The sequence below is a fragment of the Papio anubis genome, chromosome 9 (assembly GCF_008728515.1).
Source record: "Papio anubis isolate 15944 chromosome 9, Panubis1.0, whole genome shotgun sequence".
NCBI classification, from domain to species: Eukaryota; Metazoa; Chordata; class Mammalia; order Primates; family Cercopithecidae; genus Papio; species Papio anubis.
In genome coordinates, this window is record NC_044984.1 from 37,858,404 (window position 1) to 37,867,764 (window position 9,361).

The window sequence follows — 9,361 nt, forward strand, 5'->3', positions numbered from 1 at the left end:
ATCTGGCCAGGCCATTTTCATGCTTATAAACTTGCCATACTTGCTCACTGTTTATTAATTACATCAACAAGTTTCTTAATACAGCTCTTAGAACTTTCACAATCTGGCTGCTTTCTGGGCTTTTAGCATTTTCTCCCATCATACCTTACCTAAATAATTGGCTAAAACTGAACTCACGATTTATTTTTTATCACCTTATTCCCCAAACATATACCTCCTTCTACATTAACTATCATTTTATCCAATCTTCTAAATTAGTAAAAAAGTCAATACATACTCCTCTACCTCACTCACCAAGAATCCCAAACAATAGCTCACCTAATTTGATTACTTTTATGCCAGAAAGTATCTCTCCATTCTAGACCCTCCACTCTATTCCCCTTTTAACATTTCTTCTGTGAACTACAAAAGCATCTCGGTGCCAAGTTTAGCTTTCTCAGCATTGATGACTCCACTCTGTGTTGTGAATTTGGGTGCCATCCTAAAAATATTGAACATTCCTGGAAGAAAAGGATATATAAGAGGTATATCATATAGGTTACCATGAGGTCCAAAGTAGGCACTTCATCAGAAATTATTTACATAGGTCAATTCATAAAGAGAAGGATAGATATAGGCAGATAGATGATTGATAGATAGATAGATAGAACTGAACCACTCAACCAATGTTCACGGATCCAGAGTGACGTTTCTTTTCCAGTTTTTTGGTAGCAGAAGGGACCCGTATAACACAAAGGTAAAAAGCATCTTTTTTCTTCTAGCCAAGAACCATGGGGAATTGACTATAAAATAAAGGAACATAGCAAAATGTTCACCTAAAAATCTTCATGCCACCTATATTCATCTTCTTACCCACACAGTGATATAAATATGCAGAAAGTGTTTTGAAGTTTTTTAGGCTTTCATGAAAAATATAGACAGCTGACCCACAAAATGTGTGAAAAATATACATTCAAGGAAATCTTTCTTTCTAGGAATTTGGTGCTCCCTATATTTGATTTGACCAACAATACTTTAAAAAAACTTTCTAGGGAGTAATTTACTTGAAAGTCTTGTTACTTTCCTTTTCTCCCCTCTTGCCAATTCAGCAAAACAGCTCTAAGTTCAAGTCTTAAACTGAGGCTCAATGAAAAGCTACCTGCTTTTAATAATTCAATAGCTTCACAAATGGTCTCTCTAGGAATGAACCTAAATGCAATATATATTTCTAATGAGAGTGAGAAACTTAGAAGAAAGTGGAGAAGTGGGCCTGCTTAAGAATTGAAGATAGTATATCGATGCTGTCTCTTTCACAGTTTAATTATCAACTACAAAAAAAAAAAAAAAAAAAAGGCTACTTAAAATGTCCAGAAGAAAGGTTTTTGCTTATTTTGTTGTAAGGTGCAGATAGTTCATATTTTTCACCAGTTCAATTTGGGAGTCCTGCTTTTCACCACACCTCTTTACTGGACACTTAATAATAAAGACTCATATTTCACTTTTCACCACCCATAGCTACTTATTTGGTGGCTTCCATTCTCATGTGACAGCACATGCATAATCAGGATGTAATACAAGACCAGCCAGGCGAGGCCTTACAGTAATCTTCTTTAAGTTGCATTTGCATCAAACATATTGTGTCTAAAAGTGAGAACTGCCTTTAATGTTGGCAAGTTGATGATAGGGAAGAAAAAAAAAATGTCTGAGTGTTTTGAGAGGATAACTTTATCTTGAGTGTAGGTTTGTTTGGAATGTCAGTAGCCAGTCTGAACAAAGAATTCCTTGTATGGTGAAGACGCCTTTTGAATGTATTTTTTTTTTCCATTGAAAAACTGAAGAAAATGGTCTCTGGAGAGAAAACAGTTTTAAAAAATTAACCACACTTTGGATTGCTGGCATTTACAATTAATATGACTTTTATTTTCCCTGGTTATCCAAATGTCAGGTATATGTCATTTTGATTCAATTATCGACCTTCAGCATTTTTCCCATACCACCAACTTAGGCAGTCTAGACAGTGTGGTTGCTCTCTGGGAAGTGGGTTGCTTTCTGGGAACTGATTTCTTTTGGATCATGGAGGAAGTCTCAGCAGACCTGGATAACTCTTCCCACATACTTCTTTGTGCCAATATATTTCAATATCTCTGATGCCACAATAAATTAATACATCTGTATCATATTAATACGACATTAGAGCCACACAACGGTAACATGATACAGTAGAAACATTGCTAAGCCCCTAAAGCTTTCACATGGCTCTGTTAGATGAAAACCATCACAGTCAGTTCCAGCTCACAGACCTTAGGTCTGTGAAAAGGCAAAACAGACAGAGTGTTGGGTGTTTTGAGTAGTATAAACGATCTTGTTATCAACACCAACACTGCTGTCCAGAGATAAGGAAAGCAGACAGTCAGACGAGCTGCTCTGTGGGCCCTGTGCTTTTTATAACCCCCGATACCCTTCTCCTTTGCATTATTGGTTTGTCACCCTTTGGATAATTGTTCATAAATCATTGCTGAAATTGCTCAGGACTCCATAACATTTCTTGCCAAAAAGTATTTCACCAAATATTTGATAGATTTTCCAAAATACTTTACTCATAAGAGACTTGGATTTCACATTTACAAAAGAGAAAAAACTTAAGGCTTTTTCTAAAAGCCAAGTTGGCTGGATATAATTTTATTTCCAAAGTGAACAACACATATACATGAATCTTAACTAGACCTAGAATTTTTTTTTTCTAACCACATTCTTAAATATCCATCCCCTGCTTCTAGTTGGGTCTGGGCATAGTATATTTCTCTTCTATGGAAGTTGATTCATTTTCCAAAAGTTTCCAAGGAAATAAATACCATAATTTTGGGGTTAATTAAATGTATTGTTTTATAAGAACTTTACAAGTACTAACCTAAACTTTTTATGCTGCATTTGAAATTCATTGTTCTGGGGCCGGGCGCGGTGGCTCAAGCCTGTAATCCCAGCACTTTGGGAGGCCGAGGCGGGTGGATCACAAGGTCAGGAGATCGAGACTATCCTGGCTAACATGGTGAAACCCCGTCTCTACTAAAAATACAAAAAACTAGCCGGGCGCGGTAGCGGGCGCCTGTAGTCCCAGCTACTTGGGAGGCTGAGGCGGGAGAATGGCGTGAACCCGGGGGGCGGAGCTTGCAGTGAGCCGAGATCGCGCCACTGCACTCCAGCCTGGGAGACACAGTGAGACTCCGTCTCAAAAAAAAAAAAAAACAGAAATTCATTGTTCTGTACTTTTACCATCATAAATAAACATTAAAAACAGCTGCTTACCTCTGCCTATTTCTTTTCACATCCTTGAAGAATGTGGATAGGTTTGCCCCTTCATATTTCTACACTAAATCGGCCCAGTATCTGTGACTTTTATTTAGACAGACAATTTTCCAACCATTTAATCATTTTCATTGCTCTTCTTTGGACTTGTTTCAAACTCTCTTTCATTGGGGGGGCCCCAAGTGGTCACAGTGTTGTGGTACAGTGCTGACTAAATGGGAAGTTACTTCATTGGAAACACATAGCATGAGCTGGATCTCTTTTTTCCCACGTGGCTACACCTCATTTTATGCAACCTCACTATGTGAAAATCCAGATATAACTTAACTTTACAAGAAGGTTCACCATAGGAGAACCTCTAGAAAAATTGTCTGATATATTTAAAATATTATTTGTTTTCTAATATCTATGTGTGTATAACTTTTCAGAGGACATCTATCATGTCCTCTGAAATTATATTACATAATGTTCATCCATTCATTCACCTACTCATTCTTTTATTCATTCAAGAACATTGGTCAAATTCCCAGTATACTCTGGTAGGCCCTGGAGATACAAAACTGAATACCTTAACTTGGTTCTCGTGGCTACTTACCTTGAGCAGCGTGTAGCCCAGAGAGACAGTGTCTAAGTATTTTGATATCAATCAGGTCTGTGTTAAAATTGTGGCTCACAAGGAGGATTGGTTGGGCCCAGGAGTCTGAGGCTACAGTTAGCTACGATTGTGCTACTGTACTCCAGCCTGGGCAACAGAATGAGACATAGTTTCTAAAAGTAAAATACAGAATAGAATAGAATAAGTAAAATTGTGGCCCACTATTTACTAGCTGAATATCATCCAGCATACACTTACCTTCTCCAAAACTTAATTTCCTCATTTTTAAAAGGAACATAGTGATAGTTTCTATCTCAAAGGAGGTGGTAAAGTTTAAATAAGCAATATGTGGGAATAGTGTGACAGAGCAGCTGGTTATTGTTGTTTTCCAAGATTTTTCATATAGCAGATAATTTTATTTATTGCCTAAATTAGTAAGTAAAAGAATGAATAAACAAGTGAAATATACAGGGAAACTATTACAATACAATGTAAGTGCTACAATAAAGGTATGAACAAAATGTCGCAGGAACAGAGAAGCAAATGCTAAACCTTCTTGTGAAGACTTTATGGAGAAATATTATTTAAATGGTATAATTAACAACAAGTATTTGTCTATTAAGGACAGAAATTTGCCAGGTGAAAAATATGAGGAAGGGCATTCCAGAAAGAACAAAGAGCATGTGTAAAGGCATTGAAATACAAGTACACGTGGCAGGCTAAGGAACTGTGAGAAGCCAGGTGCATTCTGAATGCAAGGGCTGGATGGAGGGTTATTGTGAATGATGGGGCTGGAGAAGTAATGAGGGTCAGAGATGAAGGTCACAAGTGCAATACTGAAATTTATCCTTGAGTCAAATATACAATGAAACTGACAAAAATTAAAAAACAAAATACTTTTTGTACTACAGATAAGATTCTGTCATTTCTTTCTAAATAGACTCCTCGTTACAGAACTCAAACTTTAGTGACAATTTAGGCATCCCTAATAAAATAACAGACATTTTAAGGTTTTAAATAATATGTCCATTCCATCATTTGATTATTACACATATTGTATATTCCTCATTGTAAATTTTCCCAATCTCTAACAAAAATCTTTGCATGATTATTTAGTTATTAACTTTAAGAATAGTCTTTGTGAAGAATAGAGATGCCAAATAGTCATTTACATTTTGTGTTTGTGATTTTTTTACTTTTGGTCCAAGAACTTTAGTAAACCAACTGTTTAGCTCATGATGCTTTCATGAATTAACCCACATATTTCATAAATCTAGGAAGATTCCTAGAGTTTTAAAAAGATTTCCTAGAGAATTGTTCAATATTTTTATGGGAATAATAATAGACTAAGCCCATGCCTTTTCTTGTGTGTATGTGTATCTCTCTATCTACCTGAATGTTTGTGTGTGTTTGTCTATCTCTCTGAGTGTTGTGTGTACAACTGTGTAGCACACACACTTACATATATAGTCTTTTCTGGAGAGATCTGCTGTATCTAGCAAAATGGTAATAATGAGGGCTCTAGAAAAGGACAATTAGGGAAGTAGGCAGTTAAATTTTTACTAATACCCAATAGCCTATTCAGTTTACTCCAAGCTTAAGTCAGTGGGATATAAGGAAAAGAGCCAAGATTTTAATTCTGATCTAGGTTAAAAATTTCAAATATGACACTATTTGTACTCATTCAACTATCAATAATTTTTCACTGAATGCTTATTATAGACTAAGTATTTTAATTAAGTAAATATATATGCTTACTATGTGTAGCTTGGAGCAAATATTTCCCTTAGAACTTCAAATGTTGAATCTGTAAAGCAGGGAAAATGATAGGCTTAGGGACATACTGAATAGGATAGTGCAATGCAGAGTCTGGCATAGCGTGCCCATACATGTGCTGACAGGTTCTCCGTTTATTGAGCTTGACTGATTTTCTAACATAGGAAAATAAACGAAAATGTTCTAGACCAGAACATAAAGAAAAAGTTATAGATAATGTACTTTGGGATCATCATCATTTGTATCATTGTAGTAAGGAAAAGGGTTTTAGAGTGAGGAGTGGGGAGAACAGGAAAGGGTACTATTATTCCAACAAGCTTTGGACATATCTGCATTCAAATCCTGAACCTGCTTACTTATTTTCTGGGTGACTGTGTGTTAGTTACTGAGCCTCTCTCTGTTTCAGTTACCTCAAGTTTAATGGGATAATGTATTAGTCGGGGTTCTCCAGAGAAACAGAACCAAAAGAACATATGTAGATACATAGGAAGGGATTTATTATGAGGGATTAGCTCACATGATTATGGAAGCTGAGAAGTCACACAATATGTTGTCTTTAAGCTGAAGGCCCTGGAAAGCTGGTGGTATAGTTCCAGCCTATGTCCAAAGGCTTAAGACCTAGGAGAGCCAATGATGTATGTCTTGGTCCAAGTCTGAAGGCCCAGAGAACCAAGTGTGCCAATATCCGAGATCAGAAGATGGATGAATCAGCTGAAGCATAGTTGAATGGGGATGTGGTGAGAATTACTACACCTTCGTCTTTCAAGTCCTTGACAATGGCCCTAATCTCTCCAATCCCTCCAGGGAGGCAGTAGTGCTTTCCATTTACTCTTTTCCTAGGTAGAGCAAATTCTTTAAATACTTTTTTTTTTTTTTTTGAGATGGAGTCTTGCTCTGTCACCCAGGCTGGAATGCAATGGTGCGCCATTGGCTCACTGCAACCTCTGCCTCCCGAGTTCAAGCAATTCTCCTGCCTCAGCCTCCTGAGTAGCTGGGATTACAGGAGCCTGCCACTACGCCTGGCTAATTTTTGTATTTTTAGTAGAGACAGGGTTTCACCATCTTAGTCAGGCTGGTCTTGAACTCCTGACCTCATGTGATCTGCCCACCTTGCCCTCTCAAAGTACTGGGATTACAGGTGTGAGTCACCACACCCGGCCAGGTAGAGCCACTTCTAATGGCTTCCACTAGATCTTCCCCATCAAAGCAGACCTCAATCCACAGGTCAAGGAACCAATGTGAGGATTCTATCAACGGCTCAATACGTCTACTTTATTTATGCATTCCTGAACTGGGAAAATAACCATGGGATGGGCTTGGGGACCACTGTCCCATTGTAAGATGGATCTGAGCTAAAACTCTATTGTTTAACTGGCCTCCATAAGCAACTACTCTGACTGAAGGGCCATAGTAATGTTTGGGTTCTCCTGGAATTTAAAAGCTGCATCCAGTAGTCTCCAAAAGATCTAGGTATTTCCTTTTCCCCAGTGCACAGTTATCTTGGTAAAAAGTTGTAGGTTCTTTTGGAGAAGGCTGGGAGAAAGATTAACAGATAAACTTTTGGTGGTGAACTAGATTCCTTCCTTGAGGGGACCCATGCTTCCTGTGATTCAAGGGGTTCTGGGGCTGTAAACTAGCTCAAGTCTGGAAATTGATTGCAGGGTTCTGACTATGTTTTTATGATTTGAATTAGAGTTTTGTTCATTTGACCTAGAACTTTTCTGCTTACACAGATAAAGTAATAACTTAGGAGCCACATTACTCTATTTCACTTCAAATTAGATGATAGTTATCAAGGAAATGCCACAGGTCTGCACTAGTCAGACTATTCTAACTCCTTTGATTCTGCCATCCATTACCATAACTATGTCCACCTTGTCCTTGGTGGTTGAATGCCACCACTTGGCCTTGTCCCCATACAGGTTTTTCAATTAAGTAGATGCAGTTCCCACTGTAAGGTCTAGTCTACAGAGGAGAACAATCACAGAGCTCTTTAAGGAAGCTCACAAACTTATTTCTCAAAGTGGTTGGTGAAAGGTACATCTTTGGGACTGTCCCTCTGTGTGTGAGTAGTTCTTAGATAGCAAATCTTGTCTAACACTGCAATCTCCCCAAGAATTCAATTTCTTCTTTACATTAAGGCAAGGGAGGCTGGATATTTCCAATTCACTCATGGTGGCCATTTTTTGTTCCTGTTGTGGCCGATCAGCTAGAGAGAGACTTTTCTAACATCCTCAAGCTGCAACATTAAATGTAGACTCTCTGCTTGGTGAGCTCATGTGAATTAATTCAATCTGATCCAAATTTATACTCCTTCTGCCATTATCCCACCCCTTAACATCCATTCCCATATATGTTCCCTGGATTTCTGCTTCTATAAATTAGAAAGCTTGAGCAGTTCTTTTGGAGTAGCACACCTCTTATGGGTCACACTTTGTACTTTACCTAAAAGCCCCTAAAGGGGACTGCTGGGACTTGAGTCTAGTTATAGTTCTAGAAGCAAAGAAGGCTGGTGGAGGTAAGTCCTGAGAGAATAAGTATTAAATTGAATGCCTCAGTGGAGGCCATTAACATCTCCACTGGCAAAATGCAGAGATAATCCCCTCAGATAGAGGTGCAAAAGCCCATATCACTGTGGTGAGGAGGCCACTTCTGCTGGTAGTAAGACTTCTTCCTCTGGTGAAAAAGACTTATCAGAATTTAGGACCTCAATGTCCCCAGATTCATCAGGGTCTTTCCACATGTCCCCATCCCAGTGTAGAGAATCCCATTCTTTGCCAATCAATGACCTCACTTTAACAGTAGATACCCTGTGAGGCTAGGAGTTCAATTTGCATTGTAATTCAGCCAATTTTAGAATGAGGTTCTGCATTTGATTTTCAGCAATTTTAGCCCTGTGGCTACAGGAAACAAGGCTCTCTCTCACGGCACAACTAGAAGTTCTTGGGTTATTTATGCAGTGCTTGAGCTGGAAATTCAAGTTCCTGAGCTTATCCTTTTCTTTCATTACTTTGTCCAGTGAAATTAGGAACAACTCACTACTGTTATTATATTCTTTAGTTTTCTAAAAATGTTCAAAAGTGTCATATACAGAGTCACTTAGTCCCTTGCTTCTTTTAAGTGGTTGATAAGGAGTGTCCAATGCTGATATTTTATGTATCTATATAAAGAGTTAATGCCAAGGACTATCAGAGCTCTCTTTACTATAAGATATAAACTCATTTACAAGATATCAAATGTAATCAGATTGGAGAGACAATTCTAGAAATCCTAGAACTAATTTAAAAACTCATCCTTAAAATTCTGTTCTTCTAAAACTATTCTAAATACCAAAATCTAGACTAGTCAGGGTTCTCCAGAAAAACAGAACCAATAGGGTATATATATATATGTAGAGATATATAGAAAGAGACTTTTTTTATAAGGGATTGGCTGAGAAGTCCCACAATCTACCACCTGCAAGTTGAGGCCCAGGAAAGTTGGTGGCATAGTTGCAGTTCAAGTCTGAAAGCCTCAGAACCACAGGGGTCATTGGTATAGGTTCTGGTCTGAGTTAAAGGCCTAAACTAAGAGCACTGACATCTGAGGGCAGGAGAAGATGGATTGTCTTCTTCAAGAAGAGAAAGCAAATTTACCCTTCCTCTGTCTTTTTGTTATATTTGGGTCTTCAGTGGATTAGATAATTCCTACACATGTTGGTGAGGGTGA